Source organism: Mesoplodon densirostris, chromosome 3 (assembly GCF_025265405.1).
Source record: "Mesoplodon densirostris isolate mMesDen1 chromosome 3, mMesDen1 primary haplotype, whole genome shotgun sequence".
In the NCBI taxonomy this organism is placed as follows: Eukaryota; Metazoa; Chordata; class Mammalia; order Artiodactyla; family Ziphiidae; genus Mesoplodon; species Mesoplodon densirostris.
In genome coordinates, this window is record NC_082663.1 from 102,927,617 (window position 1) to 102,949,117 (window position 21,501).

Here is a 21,501-nt window from a genome sequence, read left to right on the forward strand (position 1 = left end):
CTGGTCAAGGTGGCCTACTTTCTTTTTGTGTGGAAAAGAAATACAAATAACTTCTGAAGTTATTTGAATTAGAAGTTATTTGTATTTTCCCAGGGAGAAAATTAGAAGTTATTAGAAGTTAGAAGTTAGAAGTTTGAAATTAGAAGTTATTTGTATTTTCTCAGGGAGTGTTCACTTTGGGAAGAAAGAAATTAGAAGTTATTTTTATTTTCCCAGGGAGTGTTCACTTTGGGAAGAAAGAAAATTATATGCCTGAAGAACATGGTTGGCCAATTTATTGTTGTTTGTCTATGGTAGGCCTAAAAGGAAATACATAGAATTCAAGGTTTTTTTTTTTTCCCTAGGAAATGCAGTGTCTCATTTTGTTTTATGATAGAGTACTATTCTCTCCCTCGTTTTAGTGTGTTCAAAGGTGAATTATTTGAGCCCACAATCTGAACCAAACCATATATATATATATATATATGAAATATATTTATATATATATTCATATATATATATGAAATGGAGCAAAGAGAGCATATCAGAAGTCTTTCCTTACAGGAAGGTTTCAATAAGTATGTTTTCCCTCTTCTGAAAGATTGCTCAAACACATTTTAATTCCTCTAAAGTGCTCATTTTGAGAAATTGTCTACAAAAATAAATTCTTCCCTCTGAATTTTTTCATATTCATATGGTCTTTTTCCTGTGTTCTCTATGGAAAAATGAGTATATCAGCCACCTGGGATATTACATAGTTGAGGACTGTCATCAAGAGGAATGTGTAATTGCAATTATCCTTAGCTCCAAAGGAGTTTGCTATGGACACATAAAATAAATTGATTTGTACAAATGGTAGAGCCAAAGAGGAATCTTTAGAACCAGGTGTTGGCAGAATTATTTCATTCATTTGTCCTAAGTGCCCTCTCCTGGTCACTGTGAGTAACGTGCAAGAGCTTATTCTTTTTCTAGATCTGCTTTGCTATGAAACATGGTATGTGCGACTATACATGTACTCCATGCTGGGCTTCCTATATGAGGAAAGAAATCTGGAGAAAAGTGAGTCTCAACCTTACAAGAGTTAGAGTCTTATTTCCCTCCCTCACCCTAGTACCTTTGACCATCAAGATATATTTAATTAGCCTTGTATGGGAGGGTAATACTTTTGTTTGTTGCCCAGCGTGCTCTTCTCTTTTCCTCATGACTTCACCATCGATCCAAGGGAATCCTGTATATGACCTGTTTGTACATGACAAGAGTGATGTGTGGAACAGGAAGCCAGCCTAGAACTTGAGCAGGTGAGGAAATGAACATCCTCCTCTTCTCCCATGCTCACTCATACAACAGCATTTGTGTAAGCCCTAGGAGCGACAGAACTCAGGAAAAGGGAGCATCCCAATGTGATTGAGTGTTAAACCTAAATATCTGTGAAATCACTGAATTTTACTTTAAGTTTTTGGTATCAGGCATAATGGTGGGTGGCCTCAGAATGAGAAATTATGTGAAATTTATTACTGAAAAATTTTACCTTCTATACCTGTTTAAAAATTGTGATTGAACTAGGGATTCTTCTGCCTAATGACTTCAATAGAAAAACACAATTTTTGATCAGAGAGATTAGCATATCAGAGTTGGGAGTGACTGCATATGTCGCCTAACCTAGTTTCTAGTCTAAGATATAATCAGACTTTCGATCCCTTCTGATAGAAGAGGTAAGTGTATTTCCCCACACAAAGAATAGGCTTGCTTTCTGTTTGTTAAAAAAGCAGTAGATTCCTCAAGGTCAGTGTACTTTAGCTGTGATGCAAACCCACTGTGTGCATCAAATCCAAATCGATCTGAGCATATTGGTTCATGTTGATGGGACTTGGGGACAGGAGAACCCGTGTAAATATGCAGATACTCATACTCCTTGCTGTGCCATGAGTAATGGAGTTCTGTGTTCCTAATCAAAAACTTGTGTCTTCAGCCAGCACCCATGAAACAGTAACAGGCTAATTTCTTACTCTGTAAGTAGAGCAAAATCAAATCCCAGACCTGACAATAGCCTTCCACCCAGCTGAAAATATTTTTTCACTGTAGCATTCTATAATTAATATTTTTACCTTCTTTATATGTTAGAAATGAGAGCAATTCCAAAAGCTAATTCATTTATCTTATTCATCTATCCCACTGTGGTAATAAACTATTTATAGAAATCAAATTTTAAAACAATCAATATGTTATTGGCAGAAAAGCAGACACATAACTCAATGGAACAGAACAGAGAGCCCAGAAATAAACCTACAAACTTAAGATGAATTTATCTAAACAAAGGAGGTAAGAATATACAATGGCAAAAACACAGTCTTTTCAATAAGTGCTGCTGGGAAAACTAGACAGCTACATGTAAAAGAATGAAATTAGAACATTTTCTCACACCATATACAAAAATAAATTCAAAATGGATTAAAGATACAAATGTAAGGCCAGAAACCATAAAACTCCTAGAAGAGAAAATAGGCAGAACACTCTTTGACATAAATCGTAGCAATATTTTTTTGAATCAGTCTCCTAAGGAAAAAGAAACAAAAGCAAAAATAAATAAATGGGACCTAATTAAACTTAAAATCTTTTGCACAGCATAGGAAATCATTGACAAAATAAACAGACAACCTACTGAATGGGAGAAAATATTTGCCAATGATATGACTGGTAACAGGTTAATATCCAAAATATATAAACAATTTATACAACTCGATATCAAAAAATGAATAGCTCAATTAAAAATGGGCAGAAAACCTGAATAGACATTTTTCCAAAGAAAATATAAGATGACTAACAGGCACATGAAAAGATGCTCAACACCACTAATCATCAGAGAAATGAAGATCAAAACCACAGTGAGATATCACCTCACACCTGTCAGAATGGCCATCATCAAAAAGGCTAAAAATGACTTAAGTGTTGGCAAGGATGTGGAGGAAAGGGAACCCTGATGCACTGTTGTTGGGAATGTAAATTGGTGCAGCCACTATGGTCAACAATATAGAGGTTCCTCAAGAAACTAAAAATAGAACTACCATATGATTCGGTAATTTCATTTCTTGGTATATATCCAAAGAAAGTGAAAACACTAATTCAAGAAGATACATGTACCCTAATGTTCATAGCAGCCTTATTTACAGTTGTCAAGATATGGAAGCAACCTAAGTGTATATCAACAGATGAATGGATAAAGACCTGAGATATATGAGATATATATATATATATATACACAAACACACACATACATACACAATGGAATATTACTCAGCCATAAAAAGAATGAAATTCTGCCATTTGCAACAATTTAGATGGACCTGTTATACTTAGTGAAATAAGTCACACAAAGAAAGACAAATACTGTATGTTATTTATATGTGGAATCTGAAAAAAAATTAATATAACAAAACAGAAACATACTTAAAGGTATAAGTAACAAACTAGTGGGTACCAGTGGGGAGAGGAAAGGGTAGAGGGGCAAAATAGGGGTAGGGAATTAAGAGATACAAACTACTATGTATAAAATAAATAAGCAACAAGGATGTATTGTACAGCACAGGGAAATATAGCCATTATTTTGTAATAATTTTAAATAGAGTATAATCTATAAATATACTGTATCACTATGTTGTATACTTGAAACTAATATAATACTATAAATCAACTATACTTCAATATGAAAGATAAAATAAAATTTAAAAAATCAGAATGTAAAAATATGTTACTCGTATAAATAGTATATTTCTTATTAGAAAGCAAAACTTTAGCAAAATTTTAATGAGGCATACTGTACACCTGGCTCCCCTAAACAGGAAAATAGCTAAAATCCAGCACAGATTTGATAATTCTCTGTTTCCCTCACCAAAATTTTGAAGGGAGGGAATATACATATTCAGTCACCACAGATAACCCTAGAGCCTACCACACTGTTCCTGGTACATAAAAGGTGTTCAATTAACAGTCTTAAATGAATAAATAACAATACTCTAAATTTTGTTAACTCTATGATGATGAGCCCAAGGTAATGTCTCTAATTACCATAAAAATGACCATGATGAGTAAGTTACAAACGATGGCAGGAATGGTTATGGTAAAGGGCTCATTACTTTAAGATTGATTTTATATTAATCGGATACATATTTTTCCAATGATCTTTCTTTTTTTATTTTATAATTATTAATTTTTATTAAATAACATTGCATAAAATGACAAGACTTCATCTAAAATATATTCTTAACAGGGATGACATCACACCTAAAGGGGCAAAAATTGATTATTGAGGGCCAAAAAAAATCTTCTTGTTTTTATGTCTAAAGCATAGATAATACATATGTTACATAAACAGATATTCGGTGTATCTATAGTATTAAAATTTCATGGGGAGAGTGATTAGGAAAAAAATTGTCTAAAAAGGGTCCTTGGGTCCATGATTTTCTGATTCCTCATTCATATAGAATATGAGCTCCTGCTGTGCTAATTAAACTATTAAAAGATAAAAATTTTGGCTCTGGAGCTCATTCATTCCTCTTGAAATGCTCAGGGCAACCAGAAGTCCCAGATTTTCTGCCTAAGATATTGGCTCTTGTTGCCTAAACATGTATCATGTATCAAATTTTCTTCTGTCTCACATTGAGAATCTGTCTTCAAACCAAATGGTATTAACATGTCAGAGAACTAAAGGAGAGATGAAAAAGATTTACCTATGTATTATCCCTTCTCAAGTTTTCTCTTCTATTCCCACTCCTACCCCTGAAATATAATCTTTGACATGAAGGATAAAAAGATGATTTTCCCAATGCACTTTAGCTACCACCCTCATCCCCACCCCATCTCCCACCATCACCCCTCCACCTCACACACAAAAGGACTTTCAGGGCAGGCCCCATCTAAAGTCATGCAGTAGACAATATTTTTTTTTATTAGTTTCTGCTTTATAACAAAGTGAATCAGTCATACATATACATCTGTTCCCACATCCCTTCCCTCCTGCGTCTCCCTCCCTCCCACCCTCCCCATCCCACCCCTCCAGGTGGTCACAAAGCACCGAGCTGATCTCCCTGTGCTATGCGGCTGCTTCCCACTATCTACCTACCTTACGTTTGGTAGTGTATATATGTCCATGCCTCTCTTACGCTTTGTCACAGCTTACCCTTCCCCCTCCCCATATCCTCAAGTCCATTCTCAAGTAGGTCTGTGTCTTTATTCCTGTTTTACCCCTAGGTTCTTCATGACATTTTTTTTCTTAAATTCCATATATATGTGTTAGTATACGGTATTTGTCTTTCTCTTTCTGACTTACTTCACTCTGTATGACAGACTCTAGGTCTATCCACCTCATTACAAATAGCTCAGTTTCGTTTCTTTTTATGGCTGAGTAATATTCCATTGTATATATGTGCCACATCTTCTTTATCCATTCATCCGATGATGGACACTTAGGTTGTTTCCATCTCCAGGCTATTGTGAATAGAGCTGCTATGAATATTTTGGTACATGTCTCTTTTTGAATTATGGTTTTCTCAGGGTATATGCCTAGTAGTGGGATTGCTGGGTCATATGGTAGTTCTATTTTTAGTTTTTTAAGGAACCTCCATACTGTTCTCCATAGTGGCTGTACCAATTCACATTCCCACCAGCAGTGCAAGAGTGCTCCCTTTTCTCCACACCCTCTCCAGCATTTATTGTTTCTAGATTTCTTGATGATGGCCATTCTGACTGGTGTGAGATGATATCTCATTGTAGTTTTGATTTGCATTTCTCTAATGATTAATGATGTTGAGCATTCTTTCATGTGTTTGTTGGCAGTCTGTATATCCAATGATCTTTCTTTTCCATTTTAAAAAGTGAATTAGAAACATAAGTATAATAATGCCTAAAGTAATAAACAAAATGGAAGAGAAAAAAGCTTTCTATTATGGAAAATTTCAAACATATATAAAAGTAGAGAGAATACTATAATGAGCCTCCAGGTACCCAGCAACCGGTTTCAACAATTATCAAACATGGCCAATCTCATTTCATCTATAACCCCTATTCCTCCACTCCTCCACTTTGAAACAAATCATGAAAGCATGAGAGTTTATCTATAAATACTTGAAAACAAACATATTTTTAAGTGAAAAGAATAAAAATTTCCATAAATAGAAGACTGTCATGAACTTAATATTTCTAGTCAACTGAAACATGACCAGAAGTGGTGTTTCACACTTTTTAGTACTTTTTAGTACTTTTATTTCATTGGTATGGTCAGCTCTAATATCTGCTCAAGCAGAGAGATATATTAAAGCTCTCCTTTTTTTTTTTTTTTTTTTTTTTTGGCCACACCGCATGGCTTGAGAGATCTTAGTTCCCCAACCAGGGATTGAACCCAGGCCCTGGCAGTGAAAGTGCCTGAATCCCAACTACTAGACAACCAGGGAGTTCCCTAATTTTTATTACTGAATTTAGAATATATTGATTTAACTAGATCAATATTAATGGAAACAAAACCATTTCAATCCTAAATAAAGTTTTCCATCAGAAAAAAGAATATTTTCCAGTTACCACCATTTTCGGGATAGAATTGTTAATACTTGACTTCTATGATAAGAAGTCTAAAAATAATTATTTTTCTCTATTAAAATGGCCATATTGGGCTTCCCTGGTGGCGCAGTGGTTGAGAGTCCACCTGCCGATGCAGGGGACACGGGTTCGTGCCCCGGTCCAGGAAGATCCCACATGCTGCAGAGAGGCTGGGCCCGTGAGCCATGGCTGCTGAGCCTGCGCATCCGGAGCCTGTGCTCCGCAACGGGAGAGGCCACAACAGTGAGAGGTCCACGTACCACAAAAAAAAAAAAAAAAAAATGGCCATATTGATTTTTTTCAAAACTCCTGATATTATAATTTGGCAATAGAAACATTTTTTTCAACATCTTTATTGGAGTATAATTGCTTTACAATGTGTTAGTTGCTGCTGTATAACAAAGTGAATCAGCTATATGTATACATATATCCCCATATCTCCTCCCTCTTGCGTCTCCCTCCCACCCTCCCTATCCCACCCCTCTAGGTGGTCACAAAGCACCAAGCTGATCTCCCTGTGCTATGTGGCTGCTTCCCACTAGCTATCTATTTTACATTTGGTAGTGTATATATGTCCATTCCACTCTCTCACTTCGTCCCAGCTTCCCCTTCTTCCTCCCCATGTCCTCAAGTCCATTCTCTACGTCTGCATCTTTATTCCTGCCCTGCCCCTAGGTTCTTCAGAACCATTTTTTTTTTTGCTTTAGATTCCATATATATGTGCTAGCATATGGTATTTGTTTTTGTCTTTCTGACTTACTTCACTCTGTATGACAGTCTCTAGGTCCATCCATCTCACTACAAATCACTCAATTTTGTTTCTTTTTATGGCTGAGTAATATTCCATTGTATATATGTGCCACATCTTCTTTATCCGTTCATCTGTGAATGGACACTTAGGTTGCTTCCATCTCCGGGCTATTGTGAATAGAGCTGCTATGAACATTTTGGTATATGTCTCTTTTTGAATTATGGTTTTTCTCAGAGTATATGCCCAGTAGTGGGATTTCTAGGTCGTATAGTAGTTCTAGTTTTAGTTTTTTAAGGAACCTCCATACTGTTCTCCATAGTGGCTGTATCAATTTGCATTCCCACCAACAGTGCAAGAGGGTTCCCTTTTCTCCACACCCTCTCCAGCATTTATTGTTTGTAGATATTTGATGATAGCCATTCTGACTGGTGTGAGGTAATACCTCATTGTAGTTTTGATTTGCATTTCTCTAATGATTAGTGTTGTTGAGCATCCTTTCATGTGTTTGTTGGCAATCTGTATATCTTCATTGGAGAAATGTCTATTTAGGTCTTCTGCCCATTTGTGGATTTGGTTGTTTGTTTTTTTGATATTGAGCTGCATGAGCTGCTTGTAAATTTTGGAGATTAATCCTTTGTCAGTTGCTTCATTTGTAAATATTTTCGCCTATTCTGAGGGTTGTCTTTTCATCTTGTTTCCTTTGCTGTGCAAAAGCTTTTAAGTTTCATTAGGTCCCATTTGCTTATTTTTGTTTTTATTTCCATTTCTTTAGGAGCTGGGTCAAAAAAGATCTTGCTGTGATTTATGTTACAGAGTGTTCTGCCTATGATTTCCTCTAAGAGTTTTATAGTGTCTGGCCTTGCATTTAGGTCTTTAATCCATTTTGAGTTTATTTTTGTGTATGGTGTTAGGGAGTGTTCTAATTTCATTATTTTACATGAAGCTGTCCAGTTGGCAGTAGAAACATTTTTTGAGAGTTATGTTAGTGAGCCTATGTATCAAAATTTTTGTGTTTGCATATACACACAGTGAAAATGCCTTAGAGTTATGAGAAAATTCTGTAGTTTGTTGGCTTATATTCAGTAAACACACACAGGTTTAGCTGTACTTTCTCAAATAATAAAATAACAATACTTGTAGGTAAATAGCTGCTGTTCTAAACCTCCTGACTGTGTTTCTGCTGCATAGGCCACCTGGATCTCCCCATGATCCAGCATCTAAAAGGTTAAAATTTATCCCAGCAGAGAACATGGATGACACTGTCCTAGCAATAAGCAGCCCTCAATCTGATTGATAGGTACCCCTGCCTTACTGATTGTTAAACAATTTGAAAAACTGATCAAGTTTAGAAGATGGTATAGTACTGATCCACGTAGAAGATGAAAGGTGGGATAAACAGTGACAGGAAAATAAGGAATAGTCCCAGAAAAGCAAGCTGGAGATAACTAAAAAACTTGGCTAAAAGTTCCCTATGTACATAAAAGAAACAGAACTTAGTATTTCAAAGCTAGACTAAGGCTAAATAGAACATAAAGACAACAATAAAAAAAATCACAGTAGGATTGTATATACTGTGCCTGAACTGAACACTATAAAGCAAGTAAATGAAAACAGAGTTGACTTTGTTGATAAAGGATGTTGCTGGTGGGCACCATAAAAAAAAAATTCTCCTGTAATACAATGAATTTGCTGTGAATGATTTTGTAAGAAGCTCTATTAACTTATGACTATTTGATCAACTTGCCATACTAGCCAATCTTTTCCACTCCTCTCCATAAAGCACAGATTGGTGCCCACAGTTAGCCAAAGGTGGACAGTCGGCTGAGCTCCTACCAGTTGAGGTATGTTTACCCATATAAGAGTCAGTTCATAGAGCTAATAAGTGAGTTTAACAAGGCTGTAGGATATTGAATCAATATACAAAAATCAACTGTATTTTTATGCTAGCAACAATCAGTCAGCAACTGAAAGTAAAAAACAATATCATTTCCAACATCCTTAGATAATATGAGATACTTAGAGGTAAATCTGACAACATATATACAAGTCTCATTCACTGGAAACTATACAAGAGTATTGAGTGAAATTAAAGAAGACCTAAAGTAATGGACAGACATTGCTTGTTCATTGTTCAGAAGATGTTAAGATATTGTTAAGATGTTAATTCTCCCCAATTGATCTATATGTTCAGCTCAATCTGAAAAAAAAAAATCCCAGAAGGCTGTTTTGTAGAAATTGACAATCTAATTCTAAAATTCATATGGAAATGAAAAAAGACTTAATATAGCCACAACAATTTTGAAAAAATAGAACAAGTCAGGAGACCAAACACTACCTGATTTGAAGATTTATAAAGCTACAGAAAGCAAGGCAATGTGGTATTGCTTTTAAGGTAGGCATATTTTTCAATGTAACAGAGTACAGAGTCCAGAAACAGACCCACGGGCCTCCCTGGTGGCGCAGTGGTTGAGAGTCCGCCTGCCGATGCAGGGGATACGGGTTCGTGCCCCGGTCTGGGAGGATCCCATATGCCGCGGAGCGGCTGGGCCCGTGAGCCATGGCCGCTGGGCCTGCGCATCCGGAGCCTGTGCTCCACAACGGGAGAGGCCACAACAGTGAGAGGCCCGCATACCGCAAAAAGAAAAAAAAAAAAAAAAGAAACAGACCCACAAGTATATGGTCAATTGATTTTCAATAATATGCAAAGGTAATTGAGTGAAGGTAGGATGTCTTTTCCACAGATGGTGTTGGAACAAATAGCTATTCATATGCAAACAAATAAATTTCAACCCATATCTCACATCACATTAAAAAATGAACTCAAATGTAGAATCTAAAACTATAAAATTTCCAGAAGAAAACACAGGAGAAATTTTTTTTTATCTTGGTTTAGGCAGAGATCATAAATACAACACCAAAAGCAGGAACCCCCACACACAAAAATGATAAATTGGACTCCATCAAAATTAAAACTTCTGAGAATTAAGACAAGTCAGAGATGGGGAAAACTATTTGTAAATCATATATCTGATAAAGAGCTTCTATGCAAATTATGTAACGAACTCTCAAAATTCAAAAATGGGTAAACAAAAATTTTAAGTGGGAAAAATATTTTAACAGACTCTTACTAAAAAGACCTATGAATAGCAAATGAGCATCTGAACAGATGTCAAAAATCCTTAGTCATTAGGAAATGCAAGCAACACCACAAATACGAGATACAACTATACAGCTATTAGAGTGGCTGGAATTAAAGGACTAATATCATGTGTTGGCAAGGATGTGGAGGATCTTTAACACTCATATATTGCTGTTGGCAATATAAAATGATACAACTGCTTTAGAAAGCAAGTTGGCAGTCTCTTAAGAAGTTAAATATGTACCTATCACGATCCAGCCTTTATACTTCTAGGCATTTACTCAAGAGAAATGACAGTGTATGTCCATACAAAGACTTATAGACAAACATTCCTAGCAGCTTTATTTGTGATAGTAAAAAACTGGAAATGACCCAAATATCTATGAAATGTGAATAGATTAACAAAATTTGGTGTATCCATACAATGGAATACTACTCAGCAATAAAAAGAACTGAGCTATTTATGAACACACAACATGGGTGAATCTCAAAATCATTATGTTGAGTGAAAGAAGCTAAATGCAAGAACATATGTTCTATATGATTCCATTTATATAAAATTCCAGAAAATGAAGACTAATCTATAGTGTAAGAAGGTTAGCACTGGTTGTCTGGGGATAGTAGATTCAGGTTGAATGGGGGGCAGGAGGGAGGGATACAAAAGGGACAAGGAAACTTTTAGAAGTGATAACGTGTTCACTAATTTGATTATGGTATTGATTTTCATGTGTGTGTATATATATATATATATATATATATATATGTTTGATGCACCGTTATGATTTTAAAAATCAACAAAAATGTGTTAAGGCCTATTAGGTACAACCTATCATACTAATAATTATTCAGCAAACAAATAAATATAAAAAGCTATCTTTGCCATTAAAGAGTGTGAAGGGTAGCTAGAAGAAAGTTTTAAATGAGAGAAATTAAATAGAATAAAAATTTTAAATAACTTTTATTACAAATGGAAGTGGTACCTCTCACAAGGCAGTACATGGTTAAGTGTCCAATGAACCTTCCAGACAATGGTTGCCATGGGAAATCAGAGGTTCATCAAAATCTGGGCTACTTGGGGAAGATTTTCTTCAAAGAAGTACGACTGAAGTTTGGTCTTGGAGGGTTGTATAACATGCACCAAATGTTTGGCTAGACCTAAGAAACACACAATTGCTTTTAATAAATTGTTGGGCTGATGTTCTCTGTTCAGAGAGTCAATATGTTCAGGAATGCACTCTGCCAGTAAAAAGTCAGTCCCTTTAGATGATGATGCTGACAACCCTGCCAGCAGGTCACCCTTCTCCCAGGCCAAATGCACAGTGTGACTGAAGTCTTAAGAGGTCGGTCAGAAATAGCCCACTTGTCGGACCTGGGATGTGTTTGTGGAACTGTGTGTTGAAGCACCTGTACCCACCCATGTCTGGATGTAGTTATTAGTCCTTCATTTTCCCAAGTGGTAAACTTGTTCACAGATGTTACTGGAGGGAAAGAAAATGTTTAGTGTCTACGCAGCAAATCTGTTCTGAAGAAATCATTCTGCTCAACTGAGGAAATGCCACAGTTATTTTGGTATTCCTTTAATTTTGGAAGTCTGCATTATTTGCAGGGCTGACCAAAAGACTTTTTTAAAAAGCCACAAATAAACATCAAATTCCTGTTTAATATGGTGATGTTACCGGTTCTTGAAAAACAAAAAAAACAGTCACTCTTGCACCCAACCCCAAAAGCTAGTGGACTTTCTGGTATTGATAACCCAGAAACCTCATGACATAAACCTTATTTTATTTCTGAGTTGGAACATCTACCTCAAAAAGTAGGCTCTGCAGGAAGGCCCTTTCTATTCTTAACGTTTCTGAAACTTGTAGCAAAGAGCAGACAGAGATAAAATAAAGCTAAGAGGAAAGTTTCCAAAATTGATCTCTCATCAACAGACAAGGAATTCCCACCTCAAAAAAAATTATCTTTATATCTTTTTAACTTAAGCCTTTTCTCAGCTGAATAAATGGAGAAAAGTGCATTTGGGTTCTTTATTTTATCCTTCTTATTGCCTAAGAAAATGTTTATTGTCTCTCAGGAAATAAAGACAAAGGAACGATAATTTATAATTTTTTTCCCACATGTGTAATAACCTGTGTCATTTGGCAAACTGAAGTAATTCTAGGATCAGTTGGGATTGCCTATTCTATGATTAGTTTAAATAAAACTTGATGTAAGCCCCTCTCTGAAGGTTCTCACTTGGGGGTAGTTGAAGTAAGGGGAGGAGGGGGAATGTCTTCATTTTTTCCTGGCTTTCATCTTTCATCTTAAGCTCCTGCTTCTATTGAATTTCTTATCTCCACCTTTCATTTCACCTACAGTCTATGACACTGACTCATACTCCCCTAAATAATACTGCTGTGTGGGGGGGAGAATTTTCTGAAGATTTGGAACCAAGGGTATGGATAGGATGAGGTGGAGCACTTCACACTGCATATTAGCTGTGTTTGTAAAAATACTCCAGACATTTCTATAACCAACAGGCCCCCTTTTCTAATAAGGACCTTGCCTCTCCCACACTGCAGCTTTCATCCCCATGCTTCACATCTCCTTGTCACTTCTTTAGAGTTTTACTGGTCCCTCAAATCTAAGATTCCTATAGAGTAGTTCCTCTCTCAAACTTTCCCTAGATCAGAACTCTCCAACTGTGGTGATGGAAATGTTCTATAATCTGCTCTATACAATATGGTAGCCACGTGTGCCTACTGAGCACTAGAAATGCATTAAATGTCACATTTAATCTTAATTAATTTACATGTACATTCAATAGCTAATGTGGCTATTATAATGATTGTTATATTGGATACCACAGCTCCCAACCATCCAACATTGACCAAGAGGCCATTCTTTCCGAACTGGACAGGCTTATTAAAGTGTGTTTCTGAACACAGATATTTAAAAACAGGAGCAGTTATAAACCAGGAATATAAAAAACAGGAGTTTTTTTTTCTTTCCACTTGCTAAGTATCTAATATGGTCTGTGTCCATGTGCATGAAACCTAGCCATAAAAATACTGAAAAGGGGAAAAAACCCTCAATTTAAACCTTTAGTATTCTATTGCCCCAGCCATTCTCTCTCAAATACATCCTTTTAAACATGCTTATATATTCATTTAATGCTAGTGTCCAAATGTAAATTAGTAAATCATGATTCTGTGTTGAAGTTCCTGACAAATAACTTCTTAGAGTAGCCAAACAATTAAATATATCTAAGTCATGGTTTTAAGATGTGCAATTTGTGTTTCTAATTTTTAGGACACACTCCAGTTACATTTTTTTTTCTTTTGTCAGTTACATCTAAGGAAGTTTGGCATGATAAACAATGGAATCATGTGCTTCAGTCTCAGCTTAATAGTCTTTCCTCTCAAAGAACTAAATATGCCTCTGTTAACATTGTGCATCAAATTGTTATTTCTTCTGGTATAAAGAATAAGCTCTGGAGCACTACAATTCCTTTGAAGGAAATATTACTTATCCCAAGAGTGTAGATTTTATTTTACAATATATATTTGCCTTCTACATTTCTTCCTTTAAAATGTTTATTGCAAATGTTAATTTTAAACAGATGGGTTTTGTTTTGTGATGGAGAGGATCGAGTGTGCATTTAATAGATGCTGTGAACACTTCTCTTCGCAAGTCCATTTACTTTTGGGCCAAGTCCTAACATGATTATTTCCTTGCTGAAACACTCCCTTGTTTAGCTATTTGCTTGTTCTACCTTTCCATTTCTTCTACATTTCCTCCCTGCTTGGTAAGCAAGGCAGCTGCCTTCATTCTGTTGGGCAAAAAGAGCTCTGCCAAAGAAACATTTGTTATCAAACTAGTAATTTATTTCCTTTTAATTTGTCACACTAAGTAAAATCTCTACTTTTATCCAGTCAATATTAGTTTCCATTATTAGCATCTTGTTTTTTAAACGTTGAATCATAATGATTAGTTAAACTCTTATTTTGTCACCCATAATGTATATTAATTTGCTTTTAAAGTCACGAACATCTTTATTACATACTTTAGTTATAAAAGTAACATAGTCACATGAATTAAAATATGAACCGAAGGAAAATATAATGTATTTCCCCACAATCCACCACTTTAATGCAATCACTAATTTATTTATTTTCCCATGCATGTTTTCACATAGCTATAATAATGATGTCCATACAATTTAGTGTCTTATTTTGTAATTATTTAACATTTTATCATAAGGCTTTTCCATGTTATGACATAGTCTCTTCAACCCTCTTTTTTATAATCATCATTTCAGTGACTATATATTATTCTATTCAGGGGCACACTATAATTTATTTAAATAATCCCCTATTGGTGACCATATGAAATACATCTGGTATTTAAGTTTGATAAATGAGACTCTTAAGAGCATCTTTGTGCTTATAGCTTTTTACATATTTTGTTTAAGTTAATGGGTGTTTATTTATCTATAGACTATCTATTAATTTGTCTAGATCTAAATCTAATAGAGTATATCTGTGTAAATCTATTTATTATTGATTTACTATGATAGTTAAAATTTGAAACCCTAACATCAGGCAAGGGTACAGCCAATTAGTATATTAGGAAGAGATAATTTTTTACAATTTAAATATATTAATTAATTTACTCAAAATATCCTTTTTGAGCAGTATGTCAAGTACTATTCCTGACATATTAGGAAGGCAACAATGACCAAGGGAGACACCATCTCTGTCCAGATAAAGCTTTCTTTATTATGGGTGGTGCAGAGTAGTCTACAGAAGAGACAATACTTTGATGGAGGACATAGATATCCTATAAAAACACATAGATGGGGCTCAACCTTCTAATTACAGAACCTTCTAGGGCTTCCTAGAAGAAGTAACTTTTAAATAAAGCGTAAAGAATAAAGAACTAGTCAGCAAAGATGTCGGGTGGGATAGGGAAAGAGGGTAATGCACTTCAGGCACCACTAATGGCATGTGAAAGCCCACAAAGCAAGGGAATGTGTGTGGTGAAAAAAAAAAAAACAAAAAGCAGTGTGCTTGCAGAGGAGATCGTGTGTAGGAATATTTGAAGGTTTCTTTTGCATTTTGCTTAACATTCATCAACAATCAGATTTAAACCTTGACGTATTTGTTGAGCAGATAATCCAAGCTTCCTTTCCAACGAAAGTCATCCTATCCTAATACCAAGCAAAGTATTAGAGGGCCAGTTAAACTGCACCCTTGCCAGCATCAGATGGTGTCATTTAAGTTATTTTAATAGCAGGAGAATGAAAAAGATATTATTTATGTTTTAAGTATCATTTCAAGATCTATAGAGTGAGTTGAGGGAAACCCTCAAGGGAAGCTGTATTCAACAAGGTATCCCATAATTCTTTTCCTGAACACTGAAATTTGTATTGTTTCTCTCTCCTTTGGCTTCAAGTATTGAAAGCCCATGTTAATTTGTAAATTTGTTAGTGGAAAGGATCATGTATTCTATTCCTTTTGGCCATGAACACTTTATAATAAATTATCTTTTCATATTGATTAACAAAGAGCTGTATCCTTAAAGAATGTGTCGCAGTAGAATTAAATTTTGATTGTGAATATTTCAATAAAAACAGTTCCTAATAAGCGTTTCTCTTTAGAAAAATGAAAACTTAAGTGTGGATCGTAGACTTGCAGAAGACTTGGAAAGCAGGAGTAGAGAGTGTAAAGAAGGTATTAGCCCCAAACAATAATGAAATGGCTCCATATCATACCCTATTCACAAATTTTCCTCGTCTGAGCCCTGTCCACAATAGCCATTCAAGGGGAAACTGGAAAATACTTTTGAAATGTAACTTCTTATAAACATCAGATGTGAGACCTTTTTTGTTACATGGCCAATTTTTCAATGTAATATAGACCAGAAGAATCATGGTTTCCTTTATACTCTTTGGCTATTAGGTCATACATTAGTAGGTACAACCTTTATCTTGGGGAGTCATGAAGAGTTGAGCTAGGTGAGGAGGATAGTAATTAATGCAGTTGTTACCCCCAAAATTAGGTGGAGTAATTTAATTTTGATTTGGTTATAAAAATCATCATAACTAATATTTCCAGTCCTATCATATGACACTTGATAGTCACTGTTTAAGTAATTAAACAGTAATTCACTGTTTAAGTACTGTGGCAGTCATTTTACTGTTAACTTCTGATTCTCCTCCTTCTGGGCATATGGTAGTTATCTTCATTCCCTGCCCTCCTTAAGGCTGTACTTGCTTTGGCCAATGGAATGAGAAGAAAAGTGATGTGTGCCTTTTTCAGATGGGATCAATAGCTGGTGGAAGATGGAATCAAACAGGCTTGATTTGAACCATATCCATACAATAGCCATTGGGAAATGTGGAATTGTGAGAACTATTGAATGAAGAATGAACTTATATAATCATAATAAGAAGAAAATGGACAATTACAAATCAGTCTTTTTCTAGCCACATGTCACCTGTTTTGTGGAAAAGCTAGTAACCCTCAAATTCTTCTAAAGTAGTCCTGAAAGTTCAAGGAAATTCTTCCTGTGCTTTGCAGCCAAATATTTTGGCTGCAGTGTGCCATCTGTGATCTTCTCTTTTGCTCCAAATCTCTATGGCAATGGCAATGAACGAAGTAGTCGCTCTTTTGACAATGCACAGCCGAGGTGTTTCTACCATAGTACAGCAATTGCTGAGCCAAGATGGCAGTGCCCTAAGCCAATGACAGTGGCACCTAAACCAAAGCTCTGACTGTTGCATTTAATACAAATGCCCCCTTACATTGTCATGTAAGCTTCTAGCATCAATATAGCAATGCCATATATGCTCAAAAATCTTACTTGTATTAGTTTTTATTCATTTTTAAAATTACAATCCTCTTTGTCTCTGAGCTCAAATATGAGATCATGGCGACTAGACCACAGTTACAGACATAAATGGGGCTATGCTCAGAATCATCCTTACCCTCTGTCCTGGCAATGAGTACCCCAAAGAAACCAATGCATCTAAAAGATTCCCTCTCTTCAGATAATTTCTCTTCTGGGAGTCTCCATAGGCCCTTTTGCACATAATGATTTAATAGATGCAGTCTATCCATGCTCCACACTTGTCTTAGGGTGATCATTGGTTAGCCCCAAGTTGTGTACTCACCTACAAATACTTTTCAAGCTTGCTGAGTTTCTTTGATCATATTAACAAGAATGTTGCGGATATAAGAAGATACTGAACTAGAATTGAATTAGAGTGAAATGGAGAAAAAGAAAATAATTACAGTACCTGGACACTTTCCATTCTCCTTTGCTGTTCTCAGTTTGTTGGTTTCCATCCGTCTTGATGCAAGATAGCTGACACAGCCCCATACCTACCTCCTTCTTCAATCCTATTCAAAGCAGGAAGCCAAAGGAAAGGACAGGAAGCAGCTTTCTCTTTGCACACCTCTGTCCAAATCAAGGGGGAAAATCCTTGCCAGAAGCCCTCTGACATCTTGCTACTCAAATTGTGGTCCTCAGACGACAGCATGATCCATCACCTAGGAACGTAAAATGCAGCATTTGAGACCCTATCCTGATTACTGACTCAGATTCTGCATTTTAGCAAGATCCCCAGGTAATTCTCATACACAATAAAGATTGAGAAGCACTGCCCTTATAAACTTTTTCTAATGTCTTTTTAGCTAGAACTTGGTGACATAGCTATCCCCAGGTGGAAGGGAGGATGGGAAAGTAATCTTCCTTTTTTTAGCCTCTTTAGTAGGAAAGAGGAAAGGGAAAATGAGGCAGGGAATGACTGTTGGTGGAAAAACTCCCAGGATCTGCCATAGTATTTCTCTGGAGAAAGGGTGGTGCAGAACGCCATGCTCCCTGCTGTTCAGTGTTACCCTCTGTGGCTCTCTGGGTTCATGTAACCTATGAAACCCGCCCAGAGAAGGAAGCACTGGCCTCATCAGTAGTATTTTTAACAGCAGGTTGAGACTTTACCTGTGTGGTTTTAGAATGGTTTCTTGTTTTTACAATCTTGAGGTTTAAGAGGTTGTCTAACCCAGGGGAATTCAAAGGAAAAATATTAAAGCTAGTATAATTGAAAGGAAGGTGAAAATTGTAAAATAGCAGGTTTCTTTTCTGCTCTGGTTGGTATGCAACATTTTTTCACTGAAAGCTGCTAATAAAATTTATTTTCATGTACATTTTTTTTCCTTGCTATGCATTAGTTTTCTGGCCTTATTGAAAATTTGTTAAGAAAGTTGTTTATAAGTATGAAGTAACTGGCTTAGAGGTTTTTAGTTTAATTTTTTAAATGAGAATTATGTTGTTTCAATGTTGAGGCATTAATAAGCTAAGCTGTCTTAAGGATTTTCATAAGGTAAAATTCTAACAAGTTTTCCAATCATACAAAGTAATAACACAAGGATAAAATGGCATATAGAAAAAAATAATAAAGGAAAAGTGTGGGGGACCTCTCAATCATGGGACAAGGACCTTGTAAACTCCAATTTAAGCCAATTTTGGTTTGACTTCCTGGTGATTATGTGATGATTTATGTGTGGTAGTATAGAAATAACAGATGTCCTTTTTTGTCTCAAAATACCTCTACATATTTGTTTGAAGCCTCCTAAATCAGTGATCTTTCCCACTGGTTGTTTAAAGGACATTTTGAGAGTGGATATGGGGCTACATTCCTATCCTTCCCAACCAAATCTTTATTTTGTTTAATTCAAGGGAAAATGTATGTTCCCAATGAACCCATCTTGCTATTGCCTTAGCTGTTTGATATGATAGAATAAATTGGGTGTAACTCCAGAGAAACAGAAATTTTTGCAGAAAAAAAACAAAAACAAAAACAGAAGAATCTTCAATATAGAGATGGCTGTTTGATTTCGGAAATGCTGCAGACACACTCAAGAGCATGTCCTTAAATCCAAAGTACAAATGAGTCAGTGGTCGTGTACAGACGAGCAAAGAGTTGGAGGGCAGGTCAGTCCTTACAACACTTGGCATGTTTTAGGTGCACATAGTTCTCATCAAGTTGGCTGAGAGGCCTCTACAGAGATCTCTTGGGAGACTGTGGTGCCCACTAAAACAACTGTGACTTTCAATAAAAATTTATGCCATGGATGCCAAAACAAACTTGTGAAAATTGTTCACTTTCAGGCAACCTGGACAAAATCCTTAGGAGGGCTGAAGTCACCATTTAAAAGGCTCCCTATAAGAGCCAAGAGAAATGTACCTTTGATTTATTCAAATACAGGTTCTAGTAAATGGCATATCCACAGTCAGCCAAATTTGCATTTCATACCTGGAGTCTGGATTTGGCTTAACCTAATCTGGCCAGTGAAAAGAGTGAGACTCCTTGGTCCTTGCTCTCTGAGCTGCTAAATGGAGATTTCAGGAATGTGGTCAAACTAGATCTTAAATTTAAAGATTTGGTGGTTAATTGGAGGTTTGGGGGACGTCTTGTTTTCATTCCTTCAGATAGAATATTCATTGAACCAAAAGGAAAATAATATTTTCAACAAAGCAAAAAAGCAAGTTCGATTATGAAACTCAAGGAAATATTTTTTTTCTTTATTTGAATTTCAGATTCTCATCAAATGTGAGTTGTATTCAGTCTGCTTAGTAGTAAATCAGAATGTCATCACTTGACGTTGGCAAAGTTACCTGGTAATGAGGATGAAAGGTGTATGGAACAATTTGTGTCTGAGTCACCAAGCTTTCCTTCAACAGGACAAATGTGTCATCTGTTTTGTCATGGCTGGTCTTGAGCAATAGAAGCTGTGGTGGCCATAGAGAGGAATGGGAAGGGCACCAACGTGCAGGTCAGAAGGTGATATTCACACATAAGTATACTTCTGTAAATGCATAGACTTCCTGGAAGAATGCACAACAAACTGGTAACAGAGGTTGCTGCTGCAGTAGGTCCTGAAGTGGGAACCTGGTGAGTCTAGGGTGGGAAAAAAAAGTTATTCTTTGTGTATACCCTTTTTTCATTTTTAAACTTTTCTGCATGTTTATATCTATCTCTCTCTCTATATATATGTATATCCCATTCAAGAAAATGAATAATGATATCAAAAGAGTGAGAAAGAATACATATGAGTATATATATATATATATATATATATATATATATATATATATATATATGTATGTATGTATTTGACTCCACATTAAACCAGATGGATCATTTTCTCCCTCTAGACCTTAGAAACCTGTTTTCTAAAATGAAGTGGCCTAGAGTTTAGACTAGAGAAATAGCTAATATTTGTTAAATCAGGGACTCCACAATTATAGAAAATAAAAATTTTCATCTGAGTCTGATGTTGGAGAGATACAACATATATAGTTGATAATAACAATATGAACCAAAACATATCTTACTAGCCATGAAGTTCAAAATTCTATTGAGCAGCTGCCCTGAGAAGGAACATTCGGGAAGTAAGAGGGGAAGAGACAAGTTGCTTCTTATTGGGTGGAAGCTGTGGTGGACAGGAGAGCGAGGTGGCTAGCGGCCCAAAGGACAATACGAAATAGGACACATTCATGGGCATAATGGCTTAAGACCATGTTTGTCTAACTGGGGTCATCGCTTCACAAGAGCCTCTGCCCGTGTTTGCTTTATCTGGGAACAAACTTCGGTGTGGCTGCCTTTGACCAGCCCAGTTGACCTTGTCTTAGCAGTTTCCTGTAACTGGGCTCTGTCCTCATACCTCAGTGTATTCACTTGCCCACAATTCAGACATCTCCTAACTTTATTCTTGCCCACTCTAATTCCATTATAGCTTTCACTGGGGAAGACAGCTCAGTTCTCTGTCCTTGCACTTTCTCTAGCTGGCTTTTGAGTTGCAGAAGTGATTTCACCTTAGTCACGTAAGACTGAATGTCTGCTGCCTAGTTTGGGGCAGATAATGTGGAAAAGAGACTAAGTTTCAAAGCCCATCAGGCAGGGCCTACATTCACATTTCAAAGGTTTCCTCACTTGGCTGTAGAAATATGACTAAGCTGCTTAAAATCTCCATGCCTGCTGCTTCATTTGTAATGTAGTCCC

General features: G+C 36.1%; 1 long non-coding RNA gene across 1 annotated transcript in view; it reads left to right on the top strand.

The window, feature by feature from the left end:
* Nucleotides 1-978: 978 nt before the first annotated feature.
* LOC132485371 (uncharacterized) overlaps nt 979-21,501 on the top strand; it is a 29,481-nt gene continuing 8,958 nt past the window's right edge. Inside the window, exons 1-2 of the long non-coding RNA XR_009531406.1 lie at nt 979-1,038; nt 1,160-1,277. This is a non-coding gene — a long non-coding RNA (uncharacterized LOC132485371). The remainder of the gene's footprint in view (nt 1,039-1,159; nt 1,278-21,501) is intronic.